The 23102-nt window shown below is 51.9% G+C and overlaps 1 protein-coding gene across 18 annotated transcripts in view; it reads left to right on the top strand.

Annotated features, from left to right (window-relative positions):
• Positions 1 to 23102, top strand: part of PKNOX2 (PBX/knotted 1 homeobox 2) — a 309171-nt gene that overhangs the window by 46867 nt on the left and 239202 nt on the right. For 12 of the 18 annotated variants that reach the window (XM_025465054.3, XM_025465056.3, XM_035715757.2 and 9 more), the window contains exon 1: positions 3697 to 3839. The exons of 3 other annotated variants lie outside the window; for them this stretch is intronic. The gene's annotated coding sequence lies outside the window, so the exon portion shown is untranslated. Of the gene's footprint in view, positions 1 to 3696; positions 3840 to 23102 lie in introns of those variants that run through there. 3 more of the 18 variants (XM_049109795.1, XM_049109794.1, XM_049109797.1) reach the window with 2 other exon arrangements.

Genomic DNA, 23102 nt, shown 5'->3' with positions numbered 1-23102 from the left:
AGGAAGTCCGTGGGCTAACACTGGGAACCATGGAAGGTGGTGATGGGGAGGCGTAGGTGGGGATGCAGGAGATTAACTGAAAGGTAGACCAGGGCCAGATGAGGAAGTAAAATTTGAATGCCATGCTAAGGAGGGTGGCTTTCAAGTCCCTTCTTTTTATCATAAAGTCCAATAAACATTTGAGGCTAAATCTTATAGACAGTGGTTTCCTGAGGGGAAAAATTGTTTTAGGAAGAACACTCTGGTGATAGCATGTAGGAAGTATTGGGGATATTGGTGGCATTAGAGCAATTAGGAAATCATCAAAATATTCATATTCCAGGTGACTGGTGGTAAGTCCCTCAGCTGGGCTGGGGCAATGATGGAGAAATAAATTCCATCCAATTCAATTTGATAAGTATTTCTTTAATGTTTTCAGGACTAAGCACTTTATCAAGGTTCTAAGGATTCTAAGATGAAGTAGTTATCGTCCCCATCCTTAAAGAACTCACAATTGAGATTCATCAAAAAAAATAATTGAGAATAGAGAGAACTGGTATGTGGACAGTGTTACGGACTGAACTGAATTATGTCCTCCCCTAAGTTCACACAGTTAGAGCTTCAACTGTGGTGAAGCTCTAACTCCCAGTGTGACTGTATTTGGAGATAGGGGCTTTAAGGAGGTAACACAAGTCCTAAGAAGGGGTTCTCTAATCCAATACGAATGGTGTGCTTATAAGAAGAGAAAGACATCAGAAATCTCTCTCTCCCTCTGGTGCACACAGAGGAAGGCCATGTAAGGACATAGCAAGAAGGTGCCATCTGTACGCCAGGAAGAGAGGTCTCACCAGGAACCAATCCTGCTGGTACCTTGATCTTGGACTCCCAGTCTCCAGAACTATGGAAAAATAAGTGTTGTTTGGGCCGCTGGCCCTGTGGTACTTTGTTATGGTGGCCTGAGCAGATGCATACAGATAAGCTTAAATTTTATTCACAGGCTGATAATGACAGGACTCAGGCCATTGATTATACATATCCACAGCTCATAGGAGACAATCTGGGCTGGTGTGAATTGCTTATCCTAAAGACGAATCACGTGCAGACAAGAGTGAGAAAAAGGCCCAGAACCATACCGTAGGAACTCCGGTGTTTGTGATGGCTGGATGGGTAGGGACTCCTGTTTGGTCATAATGTTGATGTGTTAGTGACTTACATGACATGTGTGCCCCGCTCCATCCTCTTCTTCATCCTCAGAAGGGTGATTTGGGAGAGACTGTAGAGTATGTAAAGTGAATTCTACAGATTTAATTTCCACTCTGTCCCTTCTCTGCTCGCTGACAGAGCCAACATTTAGATATGGAACTCCTGGAATTTGACATATTGGCAATTCATGTGTTCAGTAGATATTTACTAGCTTGTGTTTGTCTGTTGGATTCTTATATTATTATCGTTTAATGCTTTATATAGTGGTGCTCTGCCTTCTTCAACTAGAATGAAAGCTCCTTGAGGACAGGAACTGTAACTTGAATTTCTTTGCTTCTGCTCTTTCTCCTTAGCTTGTGCACACAGCTGAGCTTCCTTCCAGTGGGTACAGGACAAATATTTGCTTTGAATGATTTTGGAGGGATGGTTACATTTAGGTAATCATTTTTTAAGCTTTTGCAAATTACAAATGTAGTTAAAGCAAGTACATTTATTTTAAATTACAATGTGCCGTTTAAGGCATCAAAAGGGTATTAGTAGAAATCACGGTACTTTAAAAGTCTCCAAAAATTAACAGCTCATGGCAATAGATCTCCTGTATCAAGAAAGAGTTGGGCACAGAACTAGATCTCAGAAAATGAGGGGTGTGACAAGTGTGAATCAGTGATGCATGGCTGTTGCCTGCAGTACTATTTATGGCTCACTGACACCTCTCTGATGGGGTTAAGTATTTACATTCAGCCTGATTCTCCCCTCTGACTCTACAGGCTACAGCAACTCACTGTGAGCCCTGAGAAAGAGAGAAAGCCTTCCCTCCAGGGGCCCCGGGCCGGGCGGGGGCAAATGGATCTCCCCTCCCCCTCCCATATCTGAAGAGGGCTTCCCTCTGAGAGTTTATGGCAGCCTGACCTCCAGCCTCTGGGTTGGAGAATCTGGCTGCTTCTGTACTACATAAAAAGGGCAAGTGCATTCATTATTATTATATTATTATACAATGTATAATATATAATAGCGATTATGCTGTCAGCAGCCAGAGTCTCTGACCACAGATCAGAGGCTGGGGTGACATAAATCCACCTAGTGAAGTCTTTGGAGGTTCTACGTGAAGGTGAGAGGATTCAACTCCATCCATAAAGGGGGCTCTGGGTGAAGACTTTCTTCCACAAGCAACTTTGGAGGTTGAATTTGGGGAGGGACTGGGAAGACCTGGACAAGCAGTATTTAGTGTATCTGGGACATGAGGCAGAACAGGTCTCAACTGCCTCTTCCGAGCCATGGAACGCTAATAGCTCTCGTCCTTGCCCACGATGGAGGCAGATGAGGAGTGACCCAGAGGCCTGCAAAGACTGATGGGGCAGCCTTCAACTTCTTGGGTCAGATTCTTTACTGAAAACCTGGCCTGCTTGGGTTTCACTTTCTGCTTCCCTTGCTTACATCACTGTCTTTGTCTAGGCTTTATCCAGGCCCCCTGCCTGCTCTGGGGTCAGAGGATCAATCGCTGCCTGACTGTGGCTGAACCAGCTCCTCTAAGGGCAGCAAGGAGCAAATGTCAAGGGGGCCCCTTTATGCAGAGGGCCATGTGCTAAGTCCTGCATCTGTAGGTGGCTGGGTGCCTACGCCTGGCACTTAGTAGGACTGTAATCTTTGCGGAATGAAAGAAAGCACATACACGTATGACCATAAATCCTTGCACTGGCCTTCTTAGAGGGCCGCGCGCCAATTCGGATTTCTTCCTTGAAGTGGATGGAAGCCACCCTAGCAGGCCCAGGCTGAAACAGCCCAGCTGGTCGCTCCCTTTATATTACACCACCCGGACCCCCAGAACTCCGGTACTTTTTAGAATGAAAATAGCAGTGGCTTAGAATAGGCTTGCCAGGCATTTGCAAAGAGGTGATTTACTGACAAAGCCTCTACACCCTTTTATCTCTCCCTCTGCCCCACCCCATTACAGTCTCCCCCTCGGTGAGCCGAACGCCCCGGGAAGCCCACAGCAGAAAAAGCTCTTGAGAATAGGAATAACTAACCAGAGTGTCATCCGAGCACCTTTTCTGGGGCCAGGGTAATGAGAATTATTCAAATGCAATCATAAAAATGAGGCCATCAGGCAGGAATAGGGTGGGGGGTGGGGGGAAGGAGTGGTGGTGGAGGGGAGGCTCCCTCCTCGCCAGCTCTAAGTTTCCTGATTTCGGGGGAGTTGTCTCGGGGTGCACGGAAAGCCCCTCCGCCTCCCAGCCGCGGAGCCCAGGAGGCCGTGTTTGCGGAGGGCGCGGGGCGGGGTGGGGGTGGGGGTGGGGGTGGGGGGCGCGGCCCGGTTCCGAGGGGGCCCCGGCGCGCCCGGGTCAGCGGCGGGCTCGCCGTCCGCGGCCGCCTCCGCAGCGCCGCTCCGCCTCCCGCCGGCAGGAGCGGGCCCGCGCCGCCGTCTCCGGGAAGCCTCCAGCAGAGGGAGACACTCCAGCTGCGGCGCGGGCCTGGGAGCGCCGGGCCGGAGTGGGTGGGGGCGCGGGGGGTGGGGAGCGAGCGGGAGTGGGGCGAGGGGAGGTGTGTGAGGAGGGGGGGCTCCGGGGGGCGGGTCCCTGTGCCGCTGACGTCCCGAGCAGTGCTGGGAAGTATAGGCTGTGTTGTCACGCCGGTGTCAGTCTGATGAAGATTGGCATCAGGTAAGCTGTCATTCATTTCCATGTCAGAGACGCTTTTGCAGGCGGCGGCGGCGGCGCGGCGGCGGCTGCTGCTGCTGCGGGCGGCTGCCTCAGAGCGCGTGTGTTTTATTCCAGTCCCCAAGCCAGAGTATTATTCATTGCGACAGGGCAAGGAGGAGAGAGGGAGAGAGGGAGGCAGCAGGGAGGAGAGAGGGAGGCAGCAGGGAGGAGGGAGGCAGCGAGCAGAGAGGGACGGCGGGAGCGTGCAGAGAAGCTGGGGAAGCGCCGGGAGAGCGCGGAGCGGAGCAGCGCGAGCGGCGCCGAGGCCCGGGAAGGAGGCGGCCGGAGCGGCGCGGCCCGCCCGAGCCCCGGCCCGAGCCCCGGCCCGGCCCGCGCGCAGCCCCGCCGCCGCCCCCGCCGCCCCCGCCGCCCCCGCCGCCGCCGCCGCCGCCTCGCCTCGCCTCGCCTCGCCTCGCCCCGCTCGGGCCCGCGGCCGGGCGCGCATTGTCCGCGGCCCGAGACGCCGTAGCGCGCGGGCGGGGAGAGCCGGGGGGCCCGGGAGTAGGGACCGGCGCGGGCCGGAGCCCGGGTGCAGCCGCCGGGGCCGGGCCGGGCGGCCCGCGGGCGCGGTGGGAACCGGGGGCCGGCCCCGGGCGCGCTCTGGGCCGGCGCTCGCTCGGCGCCCCCGGCCCGGAGCAGCCTGCGGGCGGCCGGAGCGCAGGAGCCGCGGCCGCGTCCCTCCCCGCGCGGGGAGCCGGGCCGAGCGGGCTGTGCGGGCGGGCCGGTGGGGACGGGGCTGGGGGCCTCGCCCCAGGACCAGCGGCTCCGCGGGGTCTGCGGCGAGGTCGGGGAGGCGCCGGGGCCCAGGGCGAGGTCGGGGAGGAGGGAGCCCTCCTGGCTCGAGAACTGGGACGCGAGTTCGCAAAAGGGGGGACGGGAAGCGCCCAAGAGCCGGGCGCTGAGGGGCTGGAGCGGAGTCCCGAGTCGGCCGCGCAAAGTTTGCGTTTCTTTGGGGTTGGGCGAGCGGGGCTGTGCGGACTCCCGAGCCCGGGGCGGCGACGAGGGAAGCGGGCGGTCCTTCGGGGCTCGGGGCGAGGGAGCCGAGGTTCCCGAGCGCCGGGGACCGGGCTGGGAACGGCGGGGGGCGGGGGGCGCTGGGGCGCAGCAGCCCGGACTCAGGGCCACGCCGGACTTCGGGTGGCAGGAGTCAGGCTGTGCAGAAGCGGGACTGAAGGGCTGCTGAGTCTACACCCCGGCCCGAGCAGGGGGCTCAGGTCGGAGCTGGGGGCCCGAGCTTGCACCTGAGGCTGCACCCGGCGCGACGGGTGGCGTCCCTAGTATTTTGCCCTGGGATCGAGGCCATCGGAATTTGGGGAGGGTCGCGCGAGCGGGTCCCCTCGCTCCGTGGGTGGAAAGGCGTGTAGGCAGGCGATGAAAGTAGTTGCCCCGGGGCCGTGGCAGGCGAGCCCCGAAGGTCTGCTGCTGCTCCCGGGGAGCGGGTCTGGAGCCGAGGACCTGAGGCGCGCAGGACCCGGTCCCGGGAGAAGGATTCGGGGAAGCGGACAAATCGAAGGGACGTTCCGGGTGGAAGCGGCCGGGCAGCGCCGCAGGGCTCGGAGTGGGTCGGAGGACCGAGCCTGGCGGCTCCGCGGGCTCCGGAAGGCCCTCGGGGGGCCGCGGGCGCAGCGCGGCGGGCGGTGCGGGCGGTGCGGGCGGCGCGGGCGGCGCGGGCGGTGCGGGAGGCCCGGGAGGCCCGCAGGGACCGCGGCCTGCGCGGGGGCCCGGCTGCGAGCTGCCGCATCGCGCGGGGAGGCCGGGCTGCGGCCGGGACAGGAAGGGCTCCGAGTCCGCCGTCCCGCCGAGCCGCCGGCCCTCCACCCGCGGGCGCTGCCGGGGAGCCCGCCCGCCGGCCGCCCGTGTGTCCAGCCTGCGAAACGGGGGCGCTCTGGGTCCTCTACCCTCACCCCACTTGGTCTCGGGACTTCGCCAGCGTGTTGACTTTTCGGATTCCGAGTGCTCTCCAGCGGGTGGGAGCCAAAAGCTTCACATTTGAGGCAGATCTGGGTGACCCTCCGCTCCCCAAAGCCGAGCAAATGATGGTGTTCAAACATCTATTACGCAAAGCCCTAGCCCCTAGCCCTCTGGCTCGCCCTGCCCTGCCATCCGGCCCCCCAGGGGCCTCGGGGTCTTAGGGAAAGGGAAGGGGGCCTCCTGCCTCTGCACTCGCGATCTCCCACTCGAGCTGCACCTCGCAACCGCATTTTCCCCTCCCACGGCTCAGGCCTAGCTCGTTGGTGGGAGAGAAGTCCCGACCCGGGTGGGAGGTTATTATCCCTCTGGCCAGCCAGGGAAGCAAAGCGTGTAAGGGGCTGGACGAGAGGAAGACTTGAAATTTCTTTCTTTCTTTTTTTTTTTTTTTTTTTTGCAATCCGGAGCCCACGGTCCCGGCCCCCCGCAGCCCCGGCCCCCCTCGCTCGGGCCGCCGGACCGCGCTTCCGGGACTCAGAAGACGCGCGACCCACGAGTGGCCGCAGCAGCCTCGGGCCTCTGGACTGCCCGGCGGCGGCCAAGCTCCAAGGCTGTTTTTCTGCAGGCTTGGAATTCGAGAGCTCTCCCGCCGGGAGCGGGAGGGCGGGAGGGAGCCGTGACCCCACGGAGACTCCCCAGTCACCGCCTCCCCTTTGTGAGCGCGAAAGGCATGAAAGCCCAGAGAAAGAGAAGCTGCTCCGAATAAGGGGCAGGGGGTTACTGGAGGGAGATGGGCCCGGCCACCGCTCACAGTAAAATGCCTCGTGCAAATTGCACTGAAGTGTACCCAACTTGAGACTGGCTGTTTTATGATCCTTTCTGGGAGTTTACTGCTCCATGCTTTTAAGTCTATAGATTGCTTTAAGTTAATGAAAGTGCTGCTTTCAAAAGGGGCTTTTATTGTGCGGCAGTGGCAAAGCCTGTACCTCCCCTTTACTCTTCCAAAATGGGCCTGTTTAAAAAGAGGGAGCCTCCTGGAGTTCCCACATGGACAGAGCCTGGGGGAGGATGCCATGTGACAATGAGGATTAATAAAAAAAAAAAAATCAATGTCCAAGTAATTCAGAAAGACGAGTTTACTTCTTTTCCTGTCCAGTGTGTCACCTGTGCCTTCTGAAACTGCCTTTTGGACTCGCACTGAGTCAGACTTGGAGTGCTGCGGGATACCTCCCCCTTACCCCCTGTCTCAACACTGCTTTATGTAGGCCTGACCCTGTTCAATTAAACTCAAACTGGATTTCAGGATTTCAACCGGCTGCCAATTCAAACTGCAACTAAAATATTTACTTGGAGCCTGGGGGGAGGGGCTTTGCCCTGCATTTAGTAAGACAGATGTGTTAAAATGTCAGGGAGAAAGGCTGGGAACCTTGAGAAGAAACATGGAAGGCTATTTTTCAGCGCTTTCCTCTTTTTCAATCTATTTGGCACAAAAGGTGAGAGGACAAGGTTTTTGACTAGGTCCTAACACAGAAACTGCAGTGGGGCTGGGCTGTGGCTTTGACCGCATGTCATAACCATTTAAACTGTGGTTAGTTGTTCAAAGCCCAAAGCTTCTCCAAGCTGGGTTTCATTAACTCTACACCAGTTGCCTGGAAGTTCAGTAGCAATAAATTGTATAAACACATTTGAAGTAAGTTAGTGATGAAATAAGGAGAATTACTGTCTTGTGAGTGGAGAATCTTGAATTCATGGAGTTTTAACTTAACTGGAAACATACCTCCTCTCCCTCAGCCTTGATGTTTATGGGTGCACCAGAGTGTGTGTTAAATTTCTGTCTGCCATGTCCATCTTCAACCTGGGACTGTAACTCATTAGGGACCAAGGCATGCCTAGAAAGCAAAAAGACTGGGTTTTAAAGGGGGCTCTATTAGCCTGGTTCAGAAACCAAACCAAACCCATCAACCTGACTTCCTTACCCTGGGTGAATGCAACATAAACAGCAGCAGAGCAGGCCAAATTAGATTTTTAAATGTTAGCGGCTTAATAATACTGTGTTGTTAGCAATTGAATTTGTTTTTATTAAAGAAACAACCTATAAAATTTATAGGCTTCCAACATGTTGCAAGATTTCCTTGTTATTTATTTAGTACCCCCCCCCCGAAATTCTATCTCCAATTTCAGACTTTTGTTCCTGATTTATTTAATTTAGAGCACATTTTCTAAATTAGTTCAAGGAAGGTGAGAAATGCTGTTATAAGTTTTCCTTTTTCCTATGCTGTGTGGCATAAGGACTGTGATGCTGTAAGATATATATAAATGTGTGATGCAATTGCTGGAGGTGACGGCATGTGAAGCCAAGTGTCTGGATCAAACAAAATGCAGATCAGAGTATGGAGAGGGCGAAGTGATGCCGCGGAGGAAAAGCAGAGGAAGTTATACGGAAAATGAAATCATCGAGAGCCACCGTCAGCCTTGGTTCTAGCCAACACACCATGCTTTGTATAAAACACTTCACATGCGATCTGTGACTTATTGAAGATTGAATTATATTGAGAAGCAGAATTTAGAGGGAGTAGCTGCCCTGGCTGGGTTCTGGCCAGGCTGCATGGCCAGGCTTGTTGCGATGGGGATCTGCTAATTTAATTAAATCTAATACCTGGTGGGAAAGAGAGGAAGGAGATAATCAGGGTTGGCAGGTCAACATGCTGAGCTAGTGTTTAAGCTGAAATTTGGGGGCCTGGCAGTTTTATGCTCTGTTACTGTCTGGCAACATGACTCCAGCGGGTCACCCAGCTTCCGGATCTCTGTTTCTTCATCTGTAAAGTGGAATGCATCTCACGGATTCCTCATTAGGCTACAAGAGGGGCAAATCTTGCACGACTCCCTGACTCCCACGTTGGGCGCGCTCTAAATAATAAAGGAAACGAAGAGAGGCTTCTGAGCAGCAGAGTGACATTCTTCTCTGTGTTTTCTTTCCTTGCCCAATCCAGAGCCTTTCCCCCACAACTCTCAGGAGTTCTGAGACTCGGGCAAAGGGGCTGATCGCCTGCCTTTCTTTACATCCTAGAATTTGAAAACGCCTGCTGTGATTCCACAATCCACCTGCACTTTATCAGGAGGGGAAGTTAAGTTGAGGGGGACCAGCATGCTTCTCCCGGGTGGTGCTACCTGGAAGAGCTTTCAGGCATCAGATAAACACAGAATCTGATTTATCAGAAACTCAGCCCCGTTCCCCTTTGTGCCAGCGGAAAGAAGAGGCCTGAGCCTGGACTGGTGTGTGACATCTGGTCGGGCTGGCGGGGGATGGGCGCTGGTCTGGAGCTAGCCGCAGCTTGAACCTCACTTAGCAGTCTCCATGCTGGCAGATCAAAGCAGATGCTGGGCCAGAGAGCCCAAGAAGTTACACCCAGCACTTATACAAAAGTGTATCCGCACTTGGAGTCTCCTGTTTCCATGCCTGATATTTCAGTGCAAGCCCTGATACTGGAGACGTGGCTTGTGGAATGCTTGCCTTTAATCCCCCCTCATCCATAGGGACTTCTTGGGGTCATTTTTTCCTCCGCATATCCTCCTCCAGTGGTCTTGAGCAACATCTTAGTCTCTGTTCTGACTAGGGGTGAGAGGATGGAGGTAGGAGGAGCAACAGTTTTGCTAAGGGAACTCTTACGGGTTGGAAGGCACCATCCTTCTACCAGAGCTCAAGCTTTTTCTCCTTCCAGAGCCCCCAGGAGTAAGGGAGAAGCAGGCCCTCGGGCAGCTTGGGAAGAGCTCGCTGCAAATGTGTTGTCTTGAGGGGGATCTGCTGTTTGGCTTGGATGCCTCACCGCAGGCCCTGCCTGACTGGGTTTCTAATTACAAGAAGGCCATTTCTGCTAAGACCTATCTCACTAAAAACACATCCCTGTGTGTAATAAGAAACCCTAAACCAGGCAGGATATTTTAAAACTGAAGCAATGAAGATTAGATTAAGTCTCCACCAAACAGCTTCGTTCTCGTATTATTTTTGGCTGGAATGTGGAGAAAAGCAGCTGGCCCTGGGGCCTGGAGCAGGATCTTTTGAGGGTTCGGATGGGGCTAGAGTGGGTGGTGTAACTGCTAGTTTCTCTGCTTAATAGGAATGTGGCCAATTTCAGTACAGCTCAGTACAGCTCAGTACAGGCGGTGGGGGTACCCAGTGGGGGATGAGGGAGGCCCCCCTCCATTGGGAGAGGCCAGAGAGTGGCCCAGAATGAGCAGATCACAGAGCACTGAGAATGCTTTTAAATTCCCCACCTCATTAGGACCTAGTCTTTTGTGTTTCAGCTTATGCTTCCACTCCCAGTCCTATCCCATGCCTAGTAAAACCACTCATCCTCCACGTGGCCTTTGGAGGAACTTTAATATATTGGGTACTTTTCTGGTTGGAGAGAAGGAACAGATAGTTGTCCAAAATTCCTGGAAATCGAGCCTAGGAACCTGACATCACAAGCCCTTTTTCTGTCCTGCCGGGGAGAGGCGGCGGCATGGTCTTCATTCATTCCTTTGTTCCTCCGTCCAGCAAATATTTGTTGCATGTCTCCCGTATGTATGCCTGATACAGTTCTAGGCATTGAGGCTACAAGCAGCAAAATCAAGCAGGACGAAAACGTATGACCACGAAGTTCTTGTCTTCTTGGAGCTTGCCTGCCGTGGAGAGAGTGCAGAGTATGGGCTTAGCCTCAGATAAAACTACATTGAGAGCCTCATTTCTAATTGCAAGAATTTAGACACATTGCCTAACATGTTTGATCTAGCTTTTCCACCTATAAAGAGAGAAATAAAAGTATAAAGCTCAAAGAATTGTGGAGAGAGCATCTGTAAAGTACCTAGCAGTGTGTGGCATACGGCAGAGACGCAATCAGGTTCTTTTTCCTCCCCAGGTTATTCTGGATGGGGGATCCAGTTGGTGGATTACCTACCCTCCCCCTTCCCCTTCCCCTTCCCTTTCACTTGCCCCCGGGGATTGTGGCCTGGGGCCTTTCGCAGGTGACTGGCACCATCAATGAATGTTGGACAAATAGCCAGTCACTGGCTATTTGTCAACTTCCCCTCCTGATAAAATGCAGTCACTGGTGCTGCCTGCTGCGTGCTGACCCCAGCAAGGGCTGTGGTAGAAATAGACACCCAGACCCTGTGCAGTTTGCCAGTGGACAAACTCAACCCAGAAACACGTAAGAGATGACATGCAGCTGCGCTGAGGTGCCATGAAAATGGGCACAAATCATTTTGTGGGGCTGCTGCCGAGTAATGAGGACAGAGTGGAGGTGAGCGCTCAGCAGCATCAGTACCGAGGTGGAGGTGAGCTCTGGCCAAGCAGGGCTGGAAGGGGACTCAAGACTCTCCAGGCCACAGGGCTCATAGGGATGGCTGGGGTTCCACCTGAACCAGAGTGAGGATGTCAGCCCCTTCCCAGCATGTCAGGGGGTTGAGTGGGCCACCCCTGCCTCCAGCAGTGCCACCTGGGCCTCCCTGTGTTGGCGACGGTGGGGGGTTTCTGAGAGGACTGTTCCTGTTGACTTCTCGATGCGTAGAACTGACTCAGTGCTTGAAGCAAACCAACTAATCCCATTCCTGACTATAACACGACTCTACTACCCACCATCCCTGGTCTTCCTAAGCTAAGGGAGCAGAGTTTATGGGCCACACCTGGGCCTCTCAGGGCCTAGGAAGCTGGCCCCGGTTAGAGTGGTTGGGATGGAGGAGAGGATAATGGTTTGAACTGGGAGTCACAGGGTGGTGGATTCTGCTCTAGACCCGGCTACTGACTGGCTCTGTGGCCTTCAACAAGTGGCTGACCTCTGGGCATCAGTTTCCTCACTTATTCAATGAGGAGCTTGACCTTGCTCTCAGAGGTCCCCTTCAGCCCGAAGTTCCATGATTCTGTTTCCTACCAATTGGATTGCTTCATGACTGGGCAATGACTGAAACCACTACCACCACCAAGCAAGCTGCAAAGGCACACGCTGGGAGGGTTGGCCCCTGGGTGGTAGGATCTCAACACAGTAGAGGGAGTTGGCTTTGACTTGCCTGATGGCCCCCCTGGGGCAAATGGACGGGTCCTAGCAATAACGGTTGGCTCCATGAGGGCAGCTTTTCAGTCTGAAGACTCACTGGCTTCTTCCTCAAGGGTGACATTTGCTTCCTTTGTTGAGACCACAACCTTCTCCTTGGGAGAAGGACCACAAGCTTTGGAGTCAGATTCTGGGTTCTGACCCTGGTTCTACTACTACTGATCTGTGTGTCTTTGGGTATATCACTTAAGCTCTCTGAGCCTCAGTTTTCTTGGAGATATCGTTAGGATAATAATAGTAATACAGAAGACTTAGGAGTGCTGTGAAGACTCTAGAACATAGTATCTAAAGGTGCTAGGCACAGGGTAAGCTCATGGTGCCTATTGATATTCTTTCCTAATAAAGCCCATCCTCAGGCACTCATTTAATCCTTTCAACTTTGGGAAGCAGGTGGGATAGGCATTGTTATGTCATTTGACAGATGAGGGGAGCTGAGGCTCAGAGAGCTACAGTGGGGGGTCCAGGAAGAGGTGGTGGGTGTCTCCACCTGTTCACATTGAATAGGGGGTCCAGGTCTACCTTCTACAGCAACGCTCCTTTCTTTAGTCTTTTGGAGACAAAGCAATCGCCTTGCCGCTGAGGGCTGCTTGACCCTGAGCTCCACCTGTTCCTCTCCTGAGAATCTCTTTAAAGAAACCAGCAGGACCCATCCTTTCCGTTACCTACACCTTTGTTTGGTAAACTCTGGGGAGAGCTACGAGCTGTTATGGAAACCAATGCCTAGAAGATCTGTATTTTTATTTCCACAAGCCTGCAGTTACAGATGGGACTGGCCAGCACAAGGGGTGGAGGTCGATTTAGGGGCGGGGAGGTGTAGTCATGGCAGTGGGTGGGGGCAGCAGAGCTGTGGTGCACCCAAGCTGTCAGCCCCCCGAAGCCTGGGGTGTGGAGGATGGAGGCTTGTACCCACGGTCGTCTGACTTTCAATCCTGACAGACACCAAGGGACGTTGACCCTGTTAATGGTAGGGCCTGCTAACTCCGAGTGGGTGTAGGCCCAGTCCCCCCAGTTCCAGGGTAGCAGTGTGGGTCTATGGTAGAACGGGGGGGGGGGCGGGCAGTGAGCTCCCCAGTCCCAGAGGTTCTTCTTTCTGCACTCTGACATGGTCACCGATCACTACTCTATATCCAGGCCTGTGTTAAGCCTTGGAAGTACAGGGTTGTTTCTGCCCTCTCTCAGGGGAAGCCGTGCTGTGTGTGTGGACTGTGGTTCTAGTTCCAGATCAGAGAGAGGCCCAGAGAGGCTCCAGGGTATGCCCAGGGCCCCGTGGTGACAGGTGCTTGTTCTCACTCCTGAGCCCTCCCTGGTGATTCATCTGTCCGTCAACAAGCATGGCTTGAGCCCACTATTTAATGAATGCCCAGTAGCATGCTGCACTGGAGTCTCTAGGAGCTATACAATCTTACTGCAGAGCCCAGACAAATGCACATCACACTGAAGACAAGCTGTGTGACCTTTAACATGTCTTTTAATGTCTTTGACTCTTAGCATCCTCATTTTATACAATGAGGAAGTTAGACGAGATTGTCTTTAAGGCCCCTTCTGGGTCTACTACTTATGACTCTCTGGGCTATAAATGCTAAACTGTGTGTGGTTCAGACCTCTGTGCACACTGTGTCTGGAGAAGGTGGTGGGACACCCAGGGGCATTTAGCCCATTCTTAGTAGGACCTGTCTAACCCTGATGAGTTGAGGGAGATGGAAAGATGTGAAATGATGGAAATGATGGAAAGATGGCCAAATAGGGCCTCACCTATTTGGATGCGGGGGCTGGAAGAGCTCCTGCTGGCAGGCCCTCTGAGTTCTCCAGTCTCCAGGGGGACCATAGGGACAGAAATCAAGCAGGAGAGCCCAGTGATATGGGAGCTTAGGTCTGCTGTGCTCCTGGGGCCTGTGTACATAAGTGGTGGTCTTGCCCTGCTACCTGGTTGGGAGCTCCCGCCTCCAGCTCTGGGAGGAGAGAGCCAGACTCGAAGGGGGGCAGTAGTCCCCTGGGGCACTCCTCACTTGTGTTTGATCTGGAGGAAAGCCAAGGAGCTTGATGGGATTCCCCAGCCTTCCCTGGAGGCTGTTCCCAGGGAAAGTGACTCGTTCCTTGCACTGGCATAGCTCTCATTGGTAAGGCACCCCAACTCGTGAGAGCCTCTTGGTGGCAATGAGATGGGGACTGCTGACTTCCAGATTGCTAGGAAGGCCGCTTTCCAAGCTGGACATCTGGTCTCCTGGAATACTCTTCAAAGTCATCTCCATTGGCTTTGGAAGGGGAGATGGAAGGAGAACTTCATTCCCAGGCTGTACTCTGGAGACTGCCATTAGCTGCTGGCAAGGAAGAAGGGAACTTCCCTGGCATTCTTTTGCACAGAACTGTGGTGCCAGCGTCCCTGCCTGAGCCTGGTGGAACTGGACTCTTTCAGGGAGGAAGGAGATGGGCTGCCACAACTAGCTTGTAGATCAAGGGAGGAGAAGGATTTTTTCCCCCGAACCCTGTGATTTTAGGGGAGCTGTGCAAGACCATAGACTGGGGGCTCCTTCACTATGTGCTGGGGGTTCCCACCTCTCTATCTAGTCCTCACCATGGACCTGAAAAAGAAAGTGAAGCTCAGAGCAGGTAAGAGAGAGAACTTGCCCAGGGTCAAGGGGCTGGTTCTGTGGCATTCTGGATCGGCAGGCTTTCTAGCCCAGCATGCGGCCTCCTCTAGGGAGCTGCGTGTTTCAGGGAGTAGTTGCTGGATTCCTGGCTGCTTTCTCTCTCCATCTCCCGCCCACCCCAGCCCCCCTGCTCCAGTGCATGCATAGTTCACTGTGGATCTAGGGCTCTGGCCTGGGGAGGTCACAGGTAATGTGATTGTGGTGCGGCAGGAAGGGCGACTGAGGCAGGACAGTGTAGAACAAGCCAAGGGCTGGGTTTGAGCCTTGCCTCAGGCTTGTTTACTGCGTGACCTTAAAAGCTGGCCCCACTTTCCTCATCAGCAAAGTGGTGGTGATAATACATCCTGTCGGCGCTGTGGAGAGGACCAAATGAGTTAATGTATGTGGATGTGTTATGCCCGTTATAAAAACACAAATGAAAGCGCCTACACAGTGCCTCGCATGTAATACGTGGGGGAGAAAATTGGTTGGCAAAGATTCTGTGTTTCTTATTAGTCTAAAGTAGAGCATTCACGCAAATACACACCTCCTCTTATACTCGCTCACAGAGTTATGACAACCATGTTTAAGCAATGGAAAGCGGGCAGGATGGCCTGCCATGCTACCCCATTGCCAGGGCATGAATGGTTCCCTCTGCATGGTTTCCAGAGTCTGGCAGAAGTTTGAAAAACCTGAATTCTGTGCCTGCTATGTGTCAGTGGTTGTGCTCACTTAGGCTTTGCCATCTAATGCAGTGCAGGGGCCTGGTGTGGAGTGCAGGGGAGGGGGAGTGATTTGGCCACCAGGTCCCATCAGCCCGAACCAGGTCTTCATCTGATAGATTTTTATTGAGCACCTTCTACGTGCCAGACCCTGCAGAGGTCCTGCAGATACAGCTGTGAACTAGACCAGTCCATGGGGGAGGAGGGCACTCGAGCTATGTAGGTGATTACTGAAACCCTGGTAAGAGCCATAGAGAAGTCCAGCAAAAGCATAAACAGGGAGTGTAACCTACTTTGGGGGTCTTGGAGGGCAGCCTTGTTTTTTGGCCCTCAGATGAGGCCCTTTCTAGGCAAAGAGTTGGCCAAGCCCTCCATCCCTCTTGGCTCATTTTCCATCCCTGGCAAGGGCAGAATAAGGTAAGAGGAAGACTGTGGGCACCAGAAAAGTCCTGCCGGGGAGCTTTGCTCCCATCTGAGTTTCCCATCCAGGCAGAGCTGATGTCATTCCCATCCCCCACCCCCAGCCCCCAACCCACCTTCATGCTCCTTAAGGGCATAGCTTTCAGGAGAAGCCTTTAGGAAAAAAAAAGTAGTATCCCTCCCCTATTTTTCCTGAAACTCTGGCTAGGGCCTTCATAGTATCTGGGGGTACCCAGTGATGTTCACATTGATGGGTTGCCTGAGTCTGACTTCTGGAAAGTCCTCATGGGGAGCAGCTGTAAGCTGAGGAGCAAAGACTTGCCCTTCCTTCTCAGCACCAGCTGGGGAGGGGGGTATTTATTGAAGATCAGGCCCCTTTCCTCTACATTGGCTAGAGTCAACTTCTTGACCTTATTTCTTTGGTGTGTTGGTAAAGCCATGTCATTCTTTCAGAAGCACTGGGCACAATTTGTGATAATTTTGCAGTCTTGTATTTTGGAGGGTTAGGGAAGAGAGAAAAGAAGAGGTGGCCAGAGGGATGAATGGACTTAAGTTGCTAGGGCTGTAAATCCAATTCCATAAATATGAAAAGGAAAGATGCTTTCAAGGGAATAGCTGATGTTGCCGTGTGACTCCCTGGGTTTAGTCATCTCCTAGGGCTGGCAAAGGGGATTTAGTTCAGGGTTAGACATGTAGGGGTGACAGCCCAGCTTTTGTTTGCTACTTGCTGGATGTGTGATCTTGGGCAGTTTCCTGACCTCTTTGAGCCTTACTTTCTTCCCTTTTGTGCAATGGGGAAAGCAATGGCTCTTTGTAGGGGTTAAATGAGACAACACAGCAGAGAGCCTGGTCTAGGCCCTGGCCTCTAGAGGGTTCTGAGTGTGAATTCCATTCCTGTCACTTCCTTCTCTCCCCACAGTGCTGGACATCAAGGAGATGAAAGTACCCCTTTAGGAAGCAGGAGGGAGTGGGGTGCAGGAAGACCGTGGGCCTCTCTGAGGAGCACGGCTAGAATGGCCATCTGAGGACACCGCAGCCTGGAGACTTCTATGTCAGAGCCTGGCTTGGTTTCCCTGAAGGGAGGGGAGGCAGTGCTCTGGGTCTCTTGGAAGAACCAGGACAGCACAGGTGATTTCAAGGAGGGCTGTGAGAAAGAGAGTCATTGAAACAGGGAATTGGAGGTACGAATGAAGGCAGGGAGGAAATAAACATTTGTGAAGCGTCCGCTGTGTGCTTGGCATGGAGCTAAGTACTTTCGTACCCATTGTTTAACTTTTATGAAATTAGAAGCATAGAATCTTAAGCCATGAAATCTCAGAACTGGAAAGGACCTCTGTCTATCCCAGCCTCTGTATTTGCTATATGGAAAATTGAAACTCAGAGAGGGGCAGAAACTGGCCTAAGGTCACAGAAAATTAGTGTCAGAGCTGAATTTGAAACTGCCCAGGCCGGGGCAGTTGGGGCAGTTGGGACAGAGCAGAAAGAGCATAGACCCTGGAATCAGGAAGACTAGGTTTGACTACAGGCCCACTTAGAGAAGCTCACACGCTTCCTGTATCTCAGTTCTTTCAGTGGTCAGATGGAATGGTAATCCTCCACCCTAGTGGTGGCCGGGACAATGGAAGGAGTTAACTGGTGTAAAGAGCCTTGTGTAGGGATCCCTGGGTGGCGCAGCGGTTTGGCGCCTGCCTTTGGCCCAGGGCGCTATCCTGGAGACCCGGGATCGAATCCCACGTCGGGCTCCTGGTGCATGGAGCCTGCTTCTCCCTCTGCCTGTGTCTCTGCCTCTGTCTCTCTCTCTCTGATGTGACCATCATAAATTTAAAAAAAAAAAAAAAAAAAAAAGAAAGACAAAAAAGAGCCTTGTGTAGCATCAGGGCCTCTGTAGGCCCAGGGCTCTGGCCACACCCACTCTGAAGAGCCCTCAGCCTGTCCCACCCAATGCCCACTGGGTGCTTGATAAACAAAGGTCCAGGACATTCAGTTACTCTTCAAGTACCTGCCAGGTGTATGCCAGGCACTGTTTTGGGATAGTGCTCAAATAGAAAGTTGAGCAAAAACAGACATAGCCTCTATCCTGATAGAGTTTGCAGTTGGTTGGAGTAGAGAGGGCTTAATTTAAAAAAAAAAAAATCATACAAATAAACATGAGAATACAGGTGTAATAAGAGCTGTGAGAGGAAGAACATGAAACCCTGAGAGCATTGAACAGGAAGGGCTATTTAGAGAGAGCAGGGAAGTGTCTCTCTGAGGAGTGATGTTTGAGCTGAGGTCTGAAGGACATCAGTGAAGAAAGACACGAAGGAAGAGTATCCCGGTGTTGGGGGCAGAGGGAACAGTAGGTGAAAAGGCACTGGGGAGAGAAGAAGGGGCTGAGAGATGGCCAGCGGGACTCAGAAGGGTTCGAGAAGGAGTACCAGGAGTCTGACTCCGGACCAGGCTGCAGCTCCTGGAGAGGTGAGAGATCCCAGTCTGAGATTCTGCAGTGGAGACCAGGTTCAAGTCTGGCTACAGGCCTGGAGAGAGAAACAGATGATTTCCAAGCCTCAGTTTTTCTGCCCCAAATGAAAGTAATAAAAATAAAATCATAGGTAGGTAGATTGCGTGTCCACAGTGGAGAGGAGGGAGGTAAAAGTGAACAAATGGACAACGTACTTGGCCTTCACCATATAAGTGAACAGTGTCAAATTCATTTATGTTAAAGCTTCAATGATTTGGATTCATAATTGAATAAAAGCCAAAGTCCTTATCTTGGCCGAATCTCCACTTCCCCCATTCAACTCCCATCACTGTCTCCCTCACCCATCTACTCCAGCCACACTGACCCCCAGACCTCCCTGTGGTGCCTGGAATAAGTCAGGCATGCTGCTACCTCAGGGCTCTTGCACTTGCTGTCCCTCTGCCTGGTGCATCCTTTCCCCACACATCTGCCTGGCTCGCTCCCTTGGTTTCTCCAGGTTTCCACTCCAATGTCATCCTCTCAGTGAGGCCCTTCCTGAGGACCCTCTCTAAAGTGAAATCCCTTTTCTCCTATCCCTGGCTCTCCCTCCTCCCTTTTATTTTTCTCTAGTATTGATTAAATTTTGTCTCTTTTTTTCTACTCCTATAATCCAGAAGAGTACTTGCATATAATGAAAAGCCAGTCAATGTTTGTGAAGGGAATGATTGGATGAGGAGAACTGTTTGCTTGTGAAATGAGTTGTTAGGTTCATACAAAGTTTGCTTTTTCCCTTCCTCTGAAATGGAGACGTGGGATGTCAGAATTGGAAGGAACTCAGTAACTAGTCTTTGAACAACTGTCTCATTCAACCACCGAGGATAGAGAAGCCCAGAGAGGTTAAGGGGCTTGTGAAAGGTCACACAGTCAGAGCTAGGATGGGAACTGAGGGCTCTGGGGTTCACTCCAAGATCTTTCTACAAGGTTTTGGCTTTTCTGTGCGACATAGCTTCTGGAGGTCCCCAACTTCCAGGGGGTGGCATGTCCTGAGGACTCAGGCTTCCTTGAATTCTTTTCCTGGGGCCTCATTCCAGATCTCTGTTGCTGCTGCTCATCTCACAGTGAGGCACTTTGGGGCCATCCTTGGGGGTAAAAATGGCCGTTGGCCACTGACAGGCAGACATATTTCTCTCCCCATTTCTAGGAAGTAACATGAAGGAGCCGTCGGTCTTCTGTAAAGGTCAATCCACAGGAAATGATAGCTCTTACTTGGTAGGAATCTGCCTAACATGGGGAATGATACAAAGAAGTATCAGTTTCTCATCCTGCATTCCAGAAACTTCTAGTCCTGCAAGGGTGACAATATTTTATTAACATCAATAATAATATTTTTTATTTTATTATTTTATTTTTTAAATAATAATATTACAATAATACTAATAGCAAACATTTATTGAGCAGTGACTTTGTACCAGGCATTGTTCTAAACACTTTGTGCCTTACAACTCATTTAACTCTCCCAGTCTTTGAGGTGGCTGCCCTACATCTTTCACATTTGAGTAATCTGAGGCACAGAGAGGTTGAGTCACCGGTTTCATGTTACCCAGCTAATAGGTGGGCAGGCCAGCATTTGAACCCAGACAGCCTCTCATCAGTGCTCATCTTCTTATTCATTAAGTTAAATAATAACGCAAAATAAGAATCCAAGACACATCGTGAAGAGGTGGGTATGGGGTCAGAGGAGGAGGCTTCACTGCAGGCTACGGTAGTCCTTGATTACTACGGCTTCTTTTGCCTGAATTAGAAGAGGTGTTTGGATAGCTGGAGAGAGGCTTTGCCCTTTGTGTTTTCCATCTTCATGTGGAAGGGAACGGTGATTAGGAGGACTTGGTGAAGGTCTTGTCATGGGGCGAGCCCCCTTCTCCCTTGGTGCATGCATACACTTGGAGATGATAGACGTGAGTGAGGCCCTCTGCCAGCTGCCTGGTGAGGCTGGGAGGAGGGCCTGGCACAGTCTGACTCCTTCCCCATGGAACGGTTCTCCATGGGCTTACGTTATGGGGACTCTGCCTAGATTCCTGGTAAGGAGCCTCCTGAGCAGGATTCTCAGGATCCAGGCTTCTTAAATGTTTGGGGGAACCTCTGAGAAGATCCTCTAAATGGTCTCCAATAATGTAGCTGTTCTATCTGCAAAATGGGCTGGTAATCCCCTACCATGGGGTTGTTGTGAGTATTCAATGGGGGCAGTGCCTCAAAAAAATCTGCCCCCATTGGCGTCAGTTACCAAGTACCTCTTCTCTTCTATCCACTCCCCTCAAACCCCAGCTCAGCTCAGACTGGCTTCTCTTAGTCTTAGCCTGGAGCTGGGACATAGAGAGAAGGGGAGGTTTCTCTGTATGACCTGGCCCTTTGGGTCTATGCTGGAGGATGGGCCTAAAGCTATTCTCCTATTCAGAGTAAGAGTCATTGATAATGTCTTGCAATTACATCTGCGTCCTGAAAAATGTATTTGCTTTCTTTGGAACCACGAAGCACAAGGGAGCCTTGGTTATAGGATGACCAACCATCACAGTTTGCCCGGGATAGTTTTAGTGTAAAAGTCTCATGTCCAGGGGAACCCTTCGGTCCTGGGGAAGTTGGTCACCCTATGAGTCAGTTAGGAAGGAGAAGATGGGTACGGCTGAGGCTCCTGTACCCACTAAAGGCTACCCCCGTTGCTCCCTCCACTTGGCTTCTGAATCTCCCAGTGACAGATGGAAATCCATGGAGGGCTTAGTTGAGAAGTAAAAGGATTTGGCTTCAGACAGACCAGAATTCAAATCCCATGTCTGCTGTGTACTATCAGCTTGACTTTGGTCAAGTCTCAGTGTCCTCATTCATAAAAATGGGGACTTTAATAACTATATTACGTTGTTGTGTTGGGACTCAAACGGCCTAATGCATGGAGCAGCTGGCACATCAGGCTGAGCTATCTGAGCCCTATCCCCAGTGCTGGGGATGGAATGTTAAGGAGCTGCTTCCTTTCTCCCACAGAGGCTCCGCCGGGGTTAGGCCTCCCCAGCTTTTCCAAGTCAGCTGCACTTGGCCTGCCCAACAGCAGTGTCCTGGCCTGCCAGCAGCCCCCAAGAGGAACCTGTAAAGGACCCTTGGGGGGTTTTGTGGGGAGAGAGATGGAGACAGGTGATCTGCTATTTTTCCTGCCCTTGAGGCTGGGCTGGTGGCTCGACTCCAGGGTACTTTTAATGTATCTCTTCCCCTTTCCCTGACTCATTTGATTTTCTGGAAAACAGGAAGACTCGTTGGAATCAAGAGAACTTGCAGGAGGATGTTGGGGAGCCTCTAGTCTAATTTGGCCTCCTCTTGGATGAGGACCTGGAGAATGGGGTGGTTCTGACCATCTGAGATTTGACCGATGGTTAGTACCCAGAGAGCCTCTTGGCTGAATAGGCTGGAGATTCTTTAAGCTCCAAGGGACATGGTACTTGCGGGCAGCATGCAACAAGTCTGTTTTCTGGCAGTGGATTGTCTGTTATGTGGATTATTGGTGACACAGCTTATATTCCTAGCCAGCTACCCTCTGCCACTGCAACCTACTCCTGGGCATCCTTTCTTAATAGAAGGAGAGCTGTGCTCATGGGGCATTGACTCTTTTTTCTTTAATTAGTTTTTTTTTTTTTTTTTACATTGACTCCTTGTAATGGGTCAAATGAAACTAAGAAGATAGACATCATTTCCAAAGACATTCTAAAATTCACAAAAAGAGGTGTTTCCTTCAGATTAACTATTTTCCTGATTAGCCACAGTAGTTGACCTTAATGAGCGAGGGGCATCAGCAGATTTCATTCACTCCATGAATGAAGTGTTCATTAAGTGCCAGTATGGGCAGGGAACAGTTTCATCCAGAGCAGAGAGTATGAATGGGCTATTACTTTGAGCTGAATGTGTTCTGTTTCCTGTGGGGTTTTCCTCTGTTGCCTGCAGATCCTCCATTTGCCTCAAATATATTTTCAATTTATTTAGCCCCCACTGTGTGCTTGCCACCCTGGAGGAAGCCAAAAGATGATAAGACTTGGCCTCTACCTGAAGGAGCTTACACTTTGAGTAGGGGAGATAAGCATGAAATCATGGAAAGTTAGATTATTTTGGAGGAGTTCTGTAGCAGTACTTAAGAGTGGTTCATGACAAGAGATATTACAGGTCAGGAGGATTCATTACCAAATGGGAGATACTACTAAGAGTGAGGCTCACAGAGGAAGGAGAGATCAAGTGGGCTGTGGCGATTGGGAGAGATGTCATGGAAGAGGTGGATGTGCCAAACCCTTGACACTTACTACTTGGTAACAGGCTTGAGGTATGGGTATAACTGTCCCCGTTTTCACGTATGGCACATGCCCAAGCCACACAGCTGATTAAGTTTGGATCAAAACTTAATCCAGGGGCACCTGGGTGTCTCAGTGGTTGAGTGTCTGCCTTTGGCTCAGGTCATGATTCTGGGGTCCTGGGGTGGAGTCCCACATCAGGCTCCCCACAGGGAGTCTACTACTCCCTCTGCCTATGTCTCTGCCTCTCTCTGTGTGTCTCTCATGAATTAATAAATAAAATCTTTAAAACAAAAACAAAAAACCAGGTCCATCTTTATCTAAACTTTTTCTGTTAGAAATCCTGTCTCCCATGAGCTTAAAGTTTAGGTAGGATTGAATAGGCAGGGAGAGGAAAGCCATAAACAAAGGCGTGTATGTAGGAAGATATCAAGTAAGGACCCTAGGGTAACAAGCCAGCCAGCACGAAGGGAGGAGGGGCTCCTGGTGGAGTAAGAGAGCCTCTGGAACTTTGCACATGCTGACTACTCTTCCCTGCTTCCTCCCCAGAACCTCTCCTCCCGACGCAGGAGCAACCCATTGCTTTTGCTGGCTTGGAGTTTGGAGGCTAGCTAGGCTGGCAACTTCCAAGAAGACCTAATAAATCCCTAGTGATCATAGTAATGATAGCAACACCATCTCATACCTGTATAATGCTTTTCC

The sequence above is a fragment of the Canis lupus genome, chromosome 5, assembly GCF_003254725.2.
Source record: "Canis lupus dingo isolate Sandy chromosome 5, ASM325472v2, whole genome shotgun sequence".
NCBI classification, from domain to species: Eukaryota; Metazoa; Chordata; class Mammalia; order Carnivora; family Canidae; genus Canis; species Canis lupus.
Note: the sequence above shows the minus strand (reverse complement) of the source record. Positions and strands in the feature narration are given on the sequence as shown.